This window comes from Symphalangus syndactylus, chromosome 9 (genome assembly GCF_028878055.3).
Source record: "Symphalangus syndactylus isolate Jambi chromosome 9, NHGRI_mSymSyn1-v2.1_pri, whole genome shotgun sequence".
Lineage (NCBI taxonomy): Eukaryota > Metazoa > Chordata > Mammalia > Primates > Hylobatidae > Symphalangus > Symphalangus syndactylus.
Window position 1 is genome coordinate 29,615,371 of NC_072431.2, and position 18,064 is coordinate 29,633,434.

Genomic DNA, 18,064 nt, shown 5'->3' on the forward strand with positions numbered 1-18,064 from the left:
TGTTTTGTTGTTGTTGTTTGTTTGTTTGTTTCTTGTAGAGACAGAATCTTGCTATGTTGCCAAGCTGGTCTCAAACTCCTGGCCACAAGTGATCCTCCCGCCTCAGTCTCCCCAAGAGCTAGGATTATGTCTGTAAGCCACCACACCAAGCCTGGTATATTTGCTTTTAAATCTATACTTAATTTATACTTATATTTGCCTCAACTGTTCTACTGGGGATGAGGGGATTGTTGTTGTTTTAAGACTTTTTTAGAGCAGTTTTAGGTTCACAGAAAAATTGAGAGGAAGATGCACAGATTTCTTATACACCCGCTGACTCCACACACGCACAGCCTCCTCCATTATCAACATTCTCCTTCTGAGTAATACATTTGCTACAATTGATGAGCCTACACTGGCAGAACATAATCACTCAAAATCCATAGTTTACATTAGGGTTCACTCCTGGTGTTATACGTTCTATGGGTTTGCACAAATGTATAATGTTGTGTATTCATCATTACAGTATCATACAGAATAGTTTCACTGCTGTAAAAGTCCTCTGTGATCCAACTATTTATCTCTCCCCACTCACAACCCCTGGCAACCACTGAATGTTTTACAGTTTCCATACTTTCGCCTTTTCCAGAATGTCATATAGTTGGACTAATACAGTATGTGGGCTTTTCAGATTGGCTTTTTTCACCTAATGACATGCATTTAAAGTCCTCCATGACTCTTAATGGCTTGGTAATTTATTTTTTCTTTCTCTCTTTCATTCCCTTCTCTTCTCTCTTACCTTTTCTTGGACATGTTACTTTTTACCTTTCCTTTCCTCCCTTCCACTAATAAGAAAGTTATACACCTGTTTATATTAATTTAGTGGTTACATAAAAATACAGTGCTCACTTCAGCAGTACATATACTAAAATTGGAACAATAAATTGCACCTGCACAAGGATGACATGCAAACTCATGAAGTGTTTCATACTTTTAAAGGTCTTTTGAAATAACCCAGTCAGACAAAATAAAAATTAAAATGAATGAAAAAAGCCCATGTGACATATAGGATACCATTAAGTGAAAAAAATATTTTCATTGTGGGAATTAGACAAGAGGTGGCAAAAGGCATAGAAATATATTAAATGAAATAATAGCTGAAACTTCCCAAGTTTTAGAAGAAATATACACATCCAAATACAGGAGGCTGAAGATTCCCAAATATATTCAACGCAAACATATATGTTTGAAGCAAATTATTAAACTTTCAAAAGTTAAAATCAAAGACAGAATTCTAAAAACAGCAAGGGGAAATCAATCAAGTTACGTATAAGGGAATCCCCATCAGACTAACAGTGGATTTTTCAGCAGAAACCTTACAGGCCAGGAGAAAATAGGATGATGTATTCGAAGTACTGAAGAAAAGAAAAAAAAAATCCCATCAAGAGTACTATACCCAGAAAAGCTTTCTTCCAAAATGAAGAAGAAATAAAGTCTTTCCCAGACAAACACAAACTGGGAGAATTCGTCACCACTAGACTGGCTCTACAAGAAATGCTCGAGGGAGGCCTATATCTGTAAACAAAAGGATAATATATACCACAATGAAGATACATGAAAGTATAAAATTCACTAGTAGAGCAGATACACAAATGAGAAAGAGAAAGGAATCAAATGTTATGTCTATAGGAGACCACCAAACTGCAAATATAAATAATTAGAGAGTAATAAAAGAACAAAGGATATAAAAAACAATCAGAAGACAAGTGATTGAAGTAAGTTCTCATCTATCAACAACAACCTTGAATATAAACGTTTTAAATTCCCTCAATTAAAGTATATAGACTAGCTGAACAGATTTTAAAAAGAGATCCAGGCCAGGCACAGTAGCTCACACCTGTAATTCCAGCACTTTGGGAGGCCAAGACAGGCAGATCACTTGAGGTCAGGAGTTCAAGACCAGCCTGGCCAACATGGCAAAACCCTGTCTCTATTTAAAATATGAAAATTAGCCAGGCGTGGTGGTACGCAGCTGTAATCCCAGCTATTCTGGTGGCTGAGGCATGAGAATCCCTTGAAACCAGGAGGCAGAGGTTGCAGTGATCCGACATTATACCACTGCACTCCAGCCTGGGCGACAGAGTAAGACTCTGTCTCGAAAGAAAAAAAAAAAAAAAACGAGAGAGAGAGAGATCCTATTCTATACTGCCTGCAAGAAACTCATCACCAGTGTTGTGTTGTTTTCATTGTAAAGATCCTTCATCTCCTTGCTTAAATGTATACCTAGTTGTTTTTTCTGTTGTTGTTGTTTTTGTTTTTTGGGGCTTTTTGTTTGTTTGTTTTGGACAGCTATTATAAATGGGTTGCTTTCCTGACTCCTTTTTCAGCTATTTTGTTATTGGTGTATAGAAACACCAATTTTTGTACGTTGATTTCATAGCCTGCAATTTTACTGAATTTGTTTATCCGTTCTAGCAGATTTTTGGTAGTGTCTTTAGGTTCTTTAATACATTCAATCATGTCATCTGCAAAGAGGGACAATTTGTCTTTCTCTTTTCCAACTTGGATGTCTTTTATTTTCTTCTCTTGCCTGATTGCTCTGGCTAGGATTTCCAGTACTATGTTAAATAAGAGTTTTGAAAGTGGATATCCTTATCTTGTTACAGTTCTTAGAGAATATCTTCAGTATGATATCAGCTATGTGTTTGTCATATACAGCCTTTATTGTGTTAAGCTATGTTTCTTCTATGCCTAATTTGTTGATGGTTTTTATCAGAAAGGAATGTTGAATTTTATCAATGCCTTTTCTGTATCTGTTGAGATGATCATATGGTTTTTGTGTGTCATTCTGTGGATGTGATATATCGCATTAATTTATTTGTGCATGTTGAACTATGTTTGCATTACAGGGATAAATCTCACTTGATCATGGTGCATTACCTTTTTGATGTGATGTTAGATTCAATTTTCCAGTATTTTTTAGGAGTCTTGTATTTATGTCCATCAGTTATTGACCTATAGTTTTCTTTTTCACTTGTGACCTTGCCTCATTTTTGTATCAGGATAAGCTAGCCTCATAGAATAAATTAGAAATAATTTAGTCTTCTTCAGTGTTTTGGAATAGTTTGAGAAGCATTTGTGTTATTTCTTCTTTAAAAGAAAAATCAACCTAAGTGTTCACCAATGGATGGATGCATAAGCTGTTATATATATATATACACAATGGGATATTATTTCATCCACAAACAAGAATAAAATCCTATCATTTGCAGCAACATGGATAAGCCCATATGTTAAGTGAAATAAGCCAGGCACAGAAAGACAAATGTTGCATGTTCCCACTTACATGTGGGAGCTAAAAAAGTTGATCTCATGGAGGTAGAGAGTAAAATGGTGATTACCAGAGGCTGGGATAAAGAGAGGTTGGTTAATCCTACATAAATACAGTAAAATATTAGGAATAATTTCTACTGTATGAGCACAATAGAGTGACTATAGTTATCAATAATTTATTTTATATTTCAAAATAACTAGAAAGAAAGATTTGGAATGTTGTCAACACAAAGAAGTGATAAATGTTTGAGGTGATTATAGTGATCAATTACCCTGATTTGATCATTATATATTGTATGCATGGATCGAAATATTACATGTACTCCATAAATATATACAATTATTATGTATCAATAAACAAAGCAGACACATAGGCCAGTGCAACAGAATAGAGAACCCCAAATTAAATATACGAATTTAGAGCCAACTGATTTTCAGCAAAGGCACCAACAACATACACTGAGAAAAGGACATCCCCTTCAATAAATGATGCCGGGAAATCTGGATATCCATATGCAGAAGAATGAAACTAGACCCCTATCTCTCAAAAATCAAAGGAAAGTGGATTAAAGACTTAAATGAAAGACCAAAAACTGTAAAACTACTAGAACAATACATAGGGAAATCTCTTCAGGGCATTGGTCTAGTCAAAGACTTTATGGGTAGGACTTCAAAAGCACAAGCAATAAAAAAATAGACAATGGGACTATATCAAACTACAAAGCTTTTACTCAGCAAAGAAAACGATCAAGAGAGAAAAGGCAATCTATAGAATGGAAGAAAATATTTGCAAACCATGCATCCAATAAGGAACAAATGTCCAGTATATACAAGGAACTCAACAGCAAAAAAAAACTAATAATTTGATGTTTTAAATGTGCAAGGTATCTGAACAGACGTTTTTCACTATAAAAGACATACAAGTGGCCAATACATGTATTTAAAACTGCTCAGCATCACTAGCCATCAGGGAAATGCAAATCAAAACCACAATGAGATGTCATCTCACCTCACTTAGAATGGCTATTATCAAAAAGATAAAAAATAACAAATGCTGGCAAGGATGAATGAAAAGGAAACTTTTACACACTGTTAGTGGGAATGTAAGTTAGTACAACCATTATGGAAAACAGTATGGAGGTTTCTAAATAAAACTAAAAATAGAACTACTATAAGGTCCAGCAATCCCACTACTGGGTATGTACCCAATGGAAAGGAAATCAGTATATCAAAGGGATACCTGTACCCTCAAGTTTATCACAGCACTATTTTCTTTCTTGCATGCTTGCTTGCTTGCTTGCTGTCTTGCTTTCTCCTTCTTTCCTTCCTTTATTTTTAAATTTCAATAGCTTTAGGGGTACAAGTGGTTTTTGGTTACATGGATGAATTGTATAGTAATGAAGTCAGATTTAGTGTACCAGTCACTCAAGTAATGTACTTTGTACCCAATATATAGTTTTTTATCTGTCACTCAACTGCCATCCTCCCCTCTTCTGAGTCTCCAATGTCCATTGTACCACTCTTTATGCCTTTATGTACCCATAGTTTAACTCTCACTTGTAAGTGAAAATATATGGTATTTGGCTTTCCATTCCTAAGTTACTTCACTTGGAAAAATGACCTCCAATTCCATCCAAGTTGCTGCAAAAGACATTATTTCATTCCTTTTATGGATGAGTGGTATTTCATAGTGTATATACACCACATTTTATTTATCCAGTCATGGTCCAATGGGCACGTAGGTTGGTTCTATGTTTCTGCAGTTGTGAATAGTGCTGCAGTAAACATATGTGTGCATGTGCCTTTTTCATATAATGACTTCTTTTCCTTTGGGTAGATACCCAGTAGTGGGGTTACTAAGTCAAATGGTAGAACTGCTTTTAGTTCTTTGAGGAATCTTCATACTGTTTTCCATAGAGTGTACTAATTTACCTTCCCACCAGCAGTGTATAAGCATTCCCCTTTCATCACATCCATGCCAACATCTGCTATATTTTGACGTTTTAATGATGGCAATTCTAGCTGGGGTAAGGTGGTATCAAGTTGTGGTTTTAATTTGCATTTCCTTCATGGTTAGTGATGTTGAGAATTTTTTCATATGTTTGTTGACCATTTATATATCTTCTTTAGAGAAATGTCTGTTCATGTCATTTGCCCACTTTTTGATAGGATTATTTGTTTTTTCTTGCTGATTTGTTTGAATTCCTTGTAGATTCTTGAAATTAGTCCCTGGTCAAATGCATTGTTTGAAAATATTTTCTCCCATTTTGTTCACTGTAATGATTTTTTTTTTTTGCTGTGTGGAGGCTTTTTAGTTTAATTAGATTTGATTTCTTTATATTTGTTTTTGTTGCATTTGCTGTTGAGGTCTTAGTCATAAATTATTTGCCTAGGCCAATGTCCAGAAGAGTTTTTCCTACGTTTTCTTCTAGAATTTGTATGATTTCAAGTCTTAGACTTAAGTCTGTAAACCACCTTGAGTTGACTTTTGTATATGGTCAGAGATAGGGATCCAGTTTCATTTTTCCACATGTGGTTAGCCAGTTTTCCCAGCAACATTTATTGAATAGGGTGTCCTTTCCCCAGTTCATGTTTTTGTATGCTTTCTTGAAGATAAGTTGATTGTAAGTATTTGGCTTTATTTCCGGATTCTCTATGTGGTTCCATTGCTCTATGTACCTACTTTTGTACCGGTACTCTGTTGTTTTGTTTACTATATCCTTGTAGTATAACATGAAATCAGGGGTGGAGCCAAGATGGCCGAATAGGAACAGCTCCCATCTCCAGCTCCCAGCCCCAGCGACACAGAAGACGGGTGATTTCTGCATTTCTGCCTGAGGTACCGGTTTCATTTCACTAGGGAGTGCCTAACAGTGGGTTCAGGACAGTCGGTGAAGCGCACTGTGCACGAGCCGAAGCAGGGTGAGGCATTGCCTCACTCGGGAAGCACAAGGGGTCAGGGAGTTCCCTTTCCTAGTCAAAGAAAGGGGAAACAGACGGCACCTGGAATATCGGGTCAGTCCCGTCCTAATACTGCGCTTTTCCAACGGGCCTGGAAAACGGCACACTAGGAGATTGTGTCCCGCACCTGGCTCGGAGGGTCCTATGCCCACAGAGTCTTGCTGATTGCTAGCACAGCAGTCTGAGATCACGCTGCAAGGCGGCAACGAGGCTGGGGGAGGGGCGCCCGCCATTGCCCAGGCTTGCTTAGGTAAACAAAGCAGCCAGGAAGCTCGAACTGGGTGGAGCCCACCACAGCTCAAGGAGGCCTGCCTGCCTCTGTAGGCTCCACCTCTGGGGGCAGGGCACAGACAACCAAAAACTCAGCAAGAACCTCCACAGCCTTAAATGTCCCTGTCTGACTGACAGCTTTGAAGAGAGTAGTGGTTCTCCCAGCATGCAGCTGGAGATCTGAGAACGGACAGACTGCCTCCTAAAGTGGGTCCCTCACCCCTGAGCAGCCTAACTGGGAGGCACCCCCCAGTAGGGACAGACTGACACCTCATTCAACCGGGTACTCCTCTGAGACAAAACTTCCAGAGGAACTATCAGACAGCTGAATTTGTGGTCTCACGAAAATCCGCTGTTCTGCAGCCACCGCTGCTGACACCCAGCCAAACAGGGTCTGGAGTGGACCTCTAGTAAACTCCAACAGACCTGCAGCTGAGGGTCTTGTCTGGTAGAAGGAAAATTAACAAACAGAAAGGACATCCACACCAAAAACCCATCTGTGCATCACCATCATCGAAGACAAAAAGTAGACAAAACCACAAAGATGGGGAAAAAACAGACCAAAAAAACTGGAAACTCTAAAAAACAGAGCACCTCTCCTCCTCCAAAGGAACGCAGTTCCTCACCAGCAACGGGAACAAAGCTGGATGGAGGATGACTTTGATGAGTTGAGAGAAGAAGGCTTCAGACGATCAAACTACTCTGAGCTACGAGAGGAAATTCAAAACAATAGCAAAGAAGTTAAAAACTTTGAAAAAAAATTAGAAGAATGGATAACTAGAATAACCAATGGAGAGAAGGGCTTAAAGGAGATGATGGAGCTGAAAGCCAAGTTTCGAGAACTACGCGAAGAATGCAGAAGCCTCAGTAGCAGATGCGATCAACTGGAAGAAAGGGTATCGCTGATAGAAGATGAAATGAATGAAATGAAGAGAGAAGGGAAGTTTAGAGAAAAAAGAATAAAAAGAAATGAACAAAGCCTCCAAGAAATTTGGGACTATGTGAAAAGACCAAACCTACGTCTGATTGGTGTACCTGAAAATGATGGGGAGAATGGAACCAAGTTGGAAAACACTCTGCAAGATATTATCCAGGAGAACTTCCCCAATCTAGCAAGGCAGGCCAGCATTCAGATTCAGGAAATACAGAGAACGCCACAAAGATACTCCTCGAGAAGGGCAACTCCAAGACACATAATTGTCAGATTCACCGAAGTTGAAATGAAGGAAAAAAAATGTTAAGGGCAGCCAGAGAGAAAGGTCGGGTTACCCACAAAGGGAAGCCCATCAGACTAACAGCTGATCTCTCAGCAGAAACTCTACAAGCCAGAAGAGAGTGGGGGCCGATATTCAACATTCTTAAAGAAAAGAATTTTCAACCCAGAATTTCCTATCCCGCCAAACTAAGCTTCACAAGTGAAGGAGAAATAAAATACTTTACAGACAAGCAAACGCTGAGTGATTTTGTCACCACCAGGCCTGCCCTAAAAGAGCTCCTGAAGGAAGCACTAAACATGGAAAGGAACAACCGGTACCAGCCACTGCAAAAACATGCCAAATTGTAAAGACCATCGAGGCTAGGAAGAAACTATGGCAACTAACGAGCAAAATAACCAACTAACATCATAATGACAGGATCAGATTCACACATAACAATATTCACGTTAAATGTAAATGGGCTAAATGCTCCAATCAAAAGACACAGACTGGCAAACTGGATAAGGAGTCAGGACCCATCAGTGTGCTGTATTCAGGAAACCCATCTCACGTGCAGAGACACACATAGACTCAAAATAAAGGGATGGAGGAAGATCTATCAAGCAACTGGAAAACAAAAAAAGGCAGGGGTTGCAATCCTAGTCTCTGATAAAATAGACTTTAAACCAACAAAGATCAAAAGAGACAAAGAAGGCCATTACATAATGGTAAAGGGATCAATTCAACAAGAAGAGCTAACTATCCTAAATATATATGCACCCAACACAGGAGCACCCAGATTCATAAAGCAAGTCCTCAGTGACCTACAAAGGGACTTAAACTCCCACACAATAATAATGGGAGATTTTAACACCCCACTGTCAGCATTAGACAGATCAACGAGACAGAAAGTTAACAAGGATATCCAGGAATTGAACTCAGCTCTACATAAAGTGGACCTAATAGACATCTACAGAACTCTCCACCCCAAATCAACAGAATATACATTTTTTTCAGCACCACACCACGCCTATTCCAAAATTGACCACATAGTTGGAAGTAAAGCTCTTCTCAGCAAATGTAAAAGAACAGAGATTATAACAAACTGTCTCTCAGACCACAGTGCAATCAAACTAGAACTCAGGATTAAGAAACTCACTCAAAACCACTCAACTACATGGAAACTGAACAACCTGCTCCTGAATGACTATTGGGTACATAATGAAATGAAGGCAGAAATAAAGATGTTCTTTGAAACCAACGAGAACAAAGACACAACATACCAGAATCTCTGGGACACGTTCAAAGCAGTGTAGAGGGAAATTTATAGCACTAAATGCCCACAAGAGAAAGCAAGAAAGATCCAAAATTGACACCCTAACATCACAATTAAAAGAACTAGAAAAGCAAGAGCAAACACATTCAAAAGCTAGCAGAAGGCTAGAAATAACTAAAATCAGAGCAGAACTGAAGGAAATAGAGACACAAAAAACCCTTCAAAAAATTAATGAATCCAGGAGCTGGTTTTTTGAAAAGATCAACAAAATTGATGGACCGCTAGCAAGACTAATAAAGAAGAAAAGAGAGAAGAATCAAATAGATGCAATAAAAAACGAAAAAGGGGATATCACCACCGATCCCACAGAAATACAATCTACCATCAGAGAATACTACAAACACCTCTATGCAAATAAACTAGAAAATCTAGAAGAAATGGATAAATTCCTCGACAAATACACCCTCCCAAGACTAAACCAGGAAGAAGTTGAATCTCTGAATAGACCAATAACAGGTTCTGAAATTGTGGCAATAATCAATAGCTTACCAACCAAAAAGAGTCCAGGACCTGATGGATTCACAGCTGAATTCTACCAGAGGTACAAGGAGGAACTGGTACCATTCCTTCTGAAACTATTCCAATCGATAGAAAAAGAGGGAATCCTCCCTAACACATTTTACAAAGCCAGCATCGTCCTGATACCAAAACCTGGCAGAGACATAACCAAAAAAGAGAATTTCAGACCAATATCCTTGATGAACATTGATGCAAAAATCCTCAATAAAATATTGGCAAACCGAATCCAGCAGCACATCAAAAAGCTTATCCACCATAATCAAGTGGGCTTCATCCCTGGGATGCAAGGCTGGTTCAACATACACAAATCAATAAATGTAATCCAGCATATAAACAGAACCAAAGACAAAAACCACATGATTATCTCAATAGATGCAGAAAAGGCCTTTGACAAAATTCAACAACCCTTCATGCTAAAAACTCTCAATAAATTAGGTATTGATGGGACGTATCTCAAAATAATAAGAGCTATCTACAACAAACCCACAGCCAATATCATACTGAATGGGCAAAAACTGGAAGCATTCCCTCTGAAAACTGGCACAAGACAGGGATGCCCTCTCTCACCGCTCCTATTCAACATAGTGCTGGAAGTTCTGGCCAGAGCAATCAGGCAGGAGAAGGAAATAAAGGGTATTCAATTAGGAAAAGAGGAAGTCAAATTGTCCCTGTTTGCAGATGACATGATTGTATATCTAGAAAACCCCATTGTCTCAGCCCAAAATCTCCTTAAGCTGATTAGCAACTTCAGCAAAGTCTCAGGATACAAAATTAATGTACAAAAATCACAAGCATTCTTGTACACCAATAACAGACAAACAGAGAGCCAAATCATGAGTGAACTCCCATTCACAATTGCTTCAAAGACAATAAAATACCTAGGAATCCAACTTACAAGGGATGTGAAGGACCTCTTCAAGGAGAACTACAAACCACTGCTCAATGAAATAAAAGAGGATACAAACAAATGGAAGAACATTCCATGCTCATGGGTTGGAAGAATCAATATCGTGAAAATGGCCATACTGCCCAAGGTAATTTATAGATTCAATGCCATCCCCATCAAGCTACCAATGACTTTCTTCACAGAATTGGAAAAAACTACTTTAAAGTTCATATGGAACCAAAAAAGAGCCCGCATTGCCAAGTCAATCCTAAGCCAAAAGAACAAAGCTGGAGGCATCACGCTACCTGACTTTAAACTATACTACAAGGCTACAGTAACCAAAACAGCATGGTACTGGTACCACAACAGAGACATAGATCAATGGAACAGAACAGAGCCCTCAGAAATGATGCCACATAGCTACAACTATCTGATCTTTGACAAACCTGACAAAAACAAGAAATGGGGAAAGGATTCCCTATTTAATAAATGGTGCTGGGAAAACTGGCTAGCCATATGTAGAAAGCTGCAACTGGATCCCTTCCTTACACCTTATACAAAAATTAATTCAAGATGGATTAAAGACTTATATGTTAGACCTAAAACCATTAAAATCCTACAAGAAAACCTAGGCAATACCATTCAGGACATAGGCGTGGGCAAGGACTTCATGTCTAAAACACCAAAAGCAATGGCAACAAAAGCCAAAATCGACAAATGGGATCTCATTAAACTAAAGAGCTTCTGCACAGCAAAAGAAACTATCATCAGAGTGAACAGGCAACCTACACAATGGGAGAAAATTTTTGCAACCTACTCATCTGACAAAGGGCTAATATCCAGAATCTACAATGAACTCAAACAAATTTACAAGAAAAAAACAAACAACCCCATCAAAAAGTGGGCAGAGGACATGAACAGACACTTCTCAAAAGAAGACATTTATGCAGCCAAAAAACACATGAAGAAATGCTCCTCATCACTGGCCATCAGAGAAATGCAAATCAAAACCACAGTGAGATACCATCTCACACCAGTTAGAATGGCCATCATTAAAAAATCAGGAAACAACAGGTGCTGGAGAGGATGTGGAGAAATAGGAACACTTTTACACTGTTGGTGGGACTGTAAACTAGTTCAACCATTGTGGAAGTCAGTGTGGCGATTCCTCAGGGATCTCGAACTAGAAATACCATTTGACCCAGCCATCCCATTACTGGGTATATACCCAAAGGACTATAAATCATGCTGCTATAAAGACACATGCACACGTATGTTTATTGCGGCACTATTCACAATAGCAAAGAGTTGGAACCAACCCAAATGTCCAACAATGATAGACTGGATTAAGAAAATGTGGCACATATACACCATGGAATACTATGCAGCCATAAAAAATGATGAGTTCGTGTCCTTTGTAGGGACATGGATGAAACTGGAAAACATCATTCTCAGTAAACTATCGCAAGGACAAAAAACCAAACACCGCATGTTCTCACTCATAGGTGGGAATTGAACAATGAGAACTCATGGACACAGGAAGGGGAACATCACGCTCCGGGGACTGTTGTGGGGTGGGGGAGGGGGGAGGGACAGCATTAGGAGATACACCTAATGCTAAATGACAAGTTAATGGGTGCAGGAAATCAACATGGCACATGGATACATATGTAACAAACCTGCACATTGTGCACATGTACCCTAAAACCCTAAAGTATAATAAAAAAAATAAAAAATAAAAAAAATAAAAAAAATAAAAAAAAAACATGAAATCAGGTAATGTGATGCTTCCAGACTTGTTCTTTTTGCTTAGGATTGTTTTGGCTATTCAGGCTCTTTTTTGGTTTCATATGAATTTTAATTTTTTTTCTAATTTCATGAGAAACAATATTGGTATTTTGATAGGAATTGCATTGTATCTGTAGATTGCCTTGGGCAGTATGGTCATTTTAATGATATTGATTCTTCCAATTCATGAGCATGAGATGTATCTCCATTTGTTTGTGTCATCTATGATTTCCTTCAGCAGTGTTCTATACTTCTCCTCACAGAAATATTTCACATCCTTGGTTAAGTATATTCCTAGATAGTCAGGTTTTTTTTTTTTCTTGCAGGCATCATAAAAGGGATCAAGTTCTTCATTTGATTTAACTTTGTCATTGTTGGTGTGTATCAGTGCTACTCATTTGTGTACATTGATTTTGCAACCTGAGACTTTTTGAATTCATTTACCAAATCCAGGAGTCTTTTGTAGGAATTTTTAGGGTTTTCTAGGCATGCAATAATACCACTGGCAAACACAAATAGTTTGACTTCCTCTTTTCCAATTTGGATGCCCTTTTATTTCTTTCTCTTGCCACATTGCTCTGGCTAGGACTTCCAGTACTATGTTGAATAGAAGTGGTGAAAGTGGGCATCCCTTGCCAGGCACGGTGGCTCACGCCTGTAATCCCAGCACTTTGGGAGGCCAAGGCGGATGGATCACAAGGTCAGGAGATCGAGACCATCCTGGCTAACACGGTGAAATCCCGTCTCTACTAAAAATACAAAAAATTAGCCAGGCGAGGTGGCGGGCGCCTGTAGTCCCAGCTACGTGGGAGGCTGAGGCAGGAGAATGGCGTGAACCCCGGGGGGCGGAGCCTGCAGTGAGCCGAGATCAAGCCACTGCACTCCAGCCTGGGTGAAAGAGCGAGACTCCTCAGAAAAGGAAAAAAAGAAGAAAAAAAAGGAAAGTGGGCATCCTTGTCTTCTTCCAGTTCTTAGGGGGAGTGCTTTCAACTTTTTCCCACTCAATGTAAGATAGCTGTGGGTATGCCATATATGGCTTTTATTATTTTGAAGTACGTTCTTTCTATGCCTAGTTTGTTGAGAGTTTTATCATAAAACAATGCTGAATTTTATCAAACGCTTTTTCTGTGTTGATTGAAATTATCGTGTACTTTTTGTATTTGATTATGTTTATGTGATGAATCACATTTATTGACTTGAGTATGTTGAACTATTCCTTCATCCCTGGGTTGAAACTCACTTGATCATAATGAATTATCTTTTTTATTTTCTGTTGGATTTAGTTTGCTAATATTTTGTTGAGAATTTTTATATCTATGTTAATCAGGGATATTGGTCTGTAGTTTTCTTTTTTTGTTGTTATGACCTTTCATGGCTTTGGTATCAGGGTGATACTGGCTTCACAGAATAATTTGGGGTGATTCCCTCTTCTCAATCTTTTGGAACAGTTTCAGTAGGACTGGTACCAATTTTTCTTTGAATGGCTGGTAGAATTCAGCTGTGAATCCACTGGCTCTGAGTTTTTTGTTGTTGTTTTTGTTATTGTTGGCAATTTTTTTATTACTGATTCAATTTCACCACTTGTTATTGGTCTGCTCAGAATTTCTGTTTCTTCCTGATTCAAGCTAGGAGGGTTGTATGTTTCCAGATATTTATTTCCTCTAGACATGTACATAGAGGTGTTCATAGCAATCTCGAATGATCTTTTCTATTTCTGTGGTGTTGGTTGTATTGCAATGTCTCTATTTTCATTTCAAATTGAGCTTATTTGAATCTTCACTCTTCTTTTCTTGTTTAGTCTAGCTAATGATCTATCGATTTTGTTTATCTTTTCAAAGAACCAACTTTTTGTTTCATTTGACCTTTTGTATGGATTTTTTATTTCAATTTCATTTAGTTCTGCTCTGATCTTTGCTATTTATTTTCTTCTTCTAGCTTTGGGTTTGATTTTTTCTTGTTTCTCTAGTTCCTTGAAGTATAACATTAGGTTGTCAACTTGTTACTTTCAGACTTTTTGATAAAACCATTTAGTGCTATAACCTTCTTCTTAGCACTGCTTCTGCTGTATCCCACAGATTTTGATGAATTGTGTCACATTATCATTTATTTAAAATAATTTTTTAATTTCCATCTTGATTTCATTGTTAACTCTGAAATTAGTCAGGAGAAGATTGTTTAATTTCCATATATTTGTATAGTTTTGAGGGTTCCTTTTTGGAATTGATTTCTAGTTTTTATTCCAATGTGGTCTGAGAAGATAGGTGATGTGATTTTGATGGTTTTTAATTTATTGAGACATGTTTTGTGGCCTACCATATGATCTATCCTGGAGGATGTTTCATGTGCTGATGAGAAGAGTGTATATTCTGTAGCTCTTGGGGAAAATGTTCTATAAATATCTGTTAGGTCCATTTGTTCTAGAGTGCAATTTAAGTCCAGTGTCTTTTGGTTGACTTTCTGTCTTGATGTTCTGTCTAGTGCTATCAGCGGAGTTTTGAAGTCCCCCGCTATTATTGCGTTGCTGTTATCTCTTTTCCTGGGTCTAGTAGCAATTGTTTTATGAATGTGGGAGCTCCAGAGTTAGGTGCATATATATTTAAGATTGTAATATCTTCTTGTTGGATTGATCCTTTTATCATTATATAATGACCTTCTTTGTCTTTTTTTTACTGTTGTTGTTTAAAAGTCTCTTTTATCTGATATAAGAATGGTTACTCCTGCTCAGTTTTGATTTTCATTTGCATGGAATATCTTTTTCCACCCCTTTGTCTTGAGTCTATAAGAATCCTTATGTGTTATATGTATCCCTGGAAAACAGAAGATATTTGGTTTGTAATTTTTTTATCCATTATGCCAATCCATATCTTTTAAGTAGAGCATTTAGACCATTTACATTCAGTGTTAATATTGAGATGTGAAGTACTGTCCTCATCATCATATTGATTGTTACCTAGTTACTTTGTTTTCTTCATGGTGTTATTGTTCTTTGTTTTTTGTTTTTTACTTTAAGTTCTGGGATACACATCCAGAACATGCAGATTTGTTATATAGGTATACAAGTCCCATGGTGGTTTGCTTCACCCATCAACCCGTCATCTACATTAGGTATTTGTCCTAATGCTATCCCTCCCTTAGATCCCCACCCACTGACAGGCCCTGGTGTGTGATGTTCCCCTCCCTGTGTCCATGTGTTGTCATTGTTCAACTCCCACTTATGTGTGAGAACATGTGGTATTTGGTTTTCTGTTCCTGTGTTAGTTTGCTGAAAATGATGGTTTCCAGCTTCATGCATGTCCCTGCAAAGTACATGAACTTATTGTTTTTCATGGCTGCATAGTATTCCATGGGGTATATGTGCCACATTTTCTTTATCCAGTCTATATTTGATGGCATTTGGGTTGATTCCAAGTCTTTGCTATTGTGAGTAGTGCTGCAATAAACATACATGTGCATGTGTCTTTACAGTAGAAAGATTTACAATCCTTTGGGTATATACCCAGTAATGGGATGGCTGGGTCAAATGGTATTTTTGGTTCTAGATCCTTGAGGAATCACCACGCTGTCTTCCACAATGGTTGAACTACTTTACACTCCCACCAACAGTGTGAAAGCATTCCTATTTCTCCACATCCTCTCCAGCATCTGTTGTTTCCTGACTTTTTAATGATCACCATTCTAACTGGCATGAGATGGTATCTCCTTGTGGTTCTGATTTGCATTTTTCTAATGAACAGTGATGAGGAGTTTTTTTTCATATGTTTGTTGGCCACTTAAATGTCTTCTTTTGAGAAGTATCTGTTCATATCCTTTGCCCACTTTTTGATGGGGTTGTTTTTTTTTTTCTTGTAAATTTGTTTAAGTTCCTTGTAGATTCTGGATATTAGCCCTTTGTCAGAAGGATAGATAGCAAAAATTTTCTCCCATTCTGTAGGTTGCCTGTTCACTCTGATGATATTTAATAAACGATGTTGGGAAAACTGGCTAGCCATATGCAGAAAACTGAAACTGGACCACTTCCTTACACCTTATACAAAAATTAACTCAAGATGGATTAAAGACTTAAATGTAAGGCCTAAAACCATAATAACCCTAGAAGAAAACCTAAGCAATACCATTTAGTACATAGGCATGGGCAAAGACTTCATGACTAAAACACCGAAAGCAATGGCAACAAAAGCCAAAATTGACAACTTGGATCTAATTAAACTAAAGAGCTTCTGCACAGCAAAAGAAACTATCATCAGCGTGAACAGGTGTTATTGTTTTATAGACCCTGTGAGTTTTATACTTTCAAAAGGTTCTATTCTGGTGCATATCAACCTTTTGTTTCAAGATTTGGAATTCCTTTTAGCATTGCTTTTAGGGCTAGCCTGGTAGTAACAAATTCCCTTAGCATTTGCTTGTCTAAAAAATATTGTATTTCTCCTTTATTTATAAAACATAATTTTGCTGGATACAAAACTCTTGGCTGACAGTTATTCTGTTTAAGGAGGCTAAAGGCAGGGCCCCAGTCCCTTCTAGCTTGTAAGGTTTCTGCTGAGAAGTCTGATAGGCTTTCCTTTATAGGTTACCTGATGCCTTTGTCTCACTGCTCTTAAAAATATTTCCTTCCCAGTAAATTTAGATAGCCCGATGACTATATGCCTTTGTAACGTCCTTTTTGCAATAAATCTCCCAGAAGTTCTTTGGATTTCTTGTATTTGGATGACTAAATCTCTAGCAAGGCCATGGAAGTTTTCTTCAATTATTTCTTCAAATAAATTTCCCAAACTTTTGGCATTTTCTTCTCCTTCAGGAACACCAGCCATTCTTAGGTTTAGCCATTTTACATAATCCCATATTTATTGTAGACTTTGTTCATTTCTTTGAATTTTTTTTATTTATTTTTGTCTGATTAAGTTAATTTTAAAGCCTTGTCTTTTAAATTTTTTCTTCTACTTGGTTTAGTCTATTGTTAAAACATTCCACTGCATTTTGTAATTCCACTGCATTTTGTAATTCTCTAAATATATTTTTCATTTCCAGAAGTTCTAACTGGTTTTTCCTTAAAAGATCTACCTCTTTAGAAAATTTTTCACTCATATTCTAAATTGTTATTTTCATTTCTTTATATTGGTTTTCACCTTTCTCTTCTATCTCCGTAACTTAATAATCAACCGTTTCAATTCTTTATCTAGTATTTCAAAGAATTTTTTTTTTGAGATGCAGTCTCACTGTGTCACCCAGGCTGGAGTGCAGTGGTATGATTTCAGCTCACTGCAACCCCTGCCTCCCAGGTTCAAGCAATCCTCCTTCCTCAGCCTCCTGAGTAGCTGGGACTAGAGGTGCAAGCCACAATACCCAGCTAATTTTCCTTTCTTTTCTTTTTTTTTTTTTTTTTTTTTTGTATTTTTAGTAGAGATGGAGTCTGACTATGTTGGCCAGGCTGGTGGTATTTCAAATATTTTATCTTGGTTTGGATCCATTTCTGGAGAGTTGCTGTGATCTTTTGAAGTTGTTATAGAACCCTATTCTGTCACATTGCCAGAATTATTTTTCTGTTTTCTTCTCTTTTGGGTAGACTATTTCTTCTAATTATTTTTGAATTTATTTCTAGCTCGCTTTTTATTTGACTGTGTTTTTTGTTGTTGTTTGTTTCTTTTTTTCCCCTTAAGGATGTGACTTTAATGTTTATAAGTTATTGTAACCTAATTTGGCTCTGGGTGCTTACAGGGGTGAAGATTCTGTATGAGCTCCTTGGTTATAGAGACTCTTTATATGATGGCTTCCTCAGATGCTGATTACAGTAGCAATGTG

General features: G+C 37.7%; 1 pseudogene; it reads left to right on the forward strand.

Moving 5' to 3' along the window:
* The first annotated feature begins 880 nt into the window (after positions 1-880).
* Positions 881-974, forward strand: LOC129490851 (uncharacterized; annotated as a pseudogene).
* Positions 975-18,064: the final 17,090 nt, after the last annotated feature.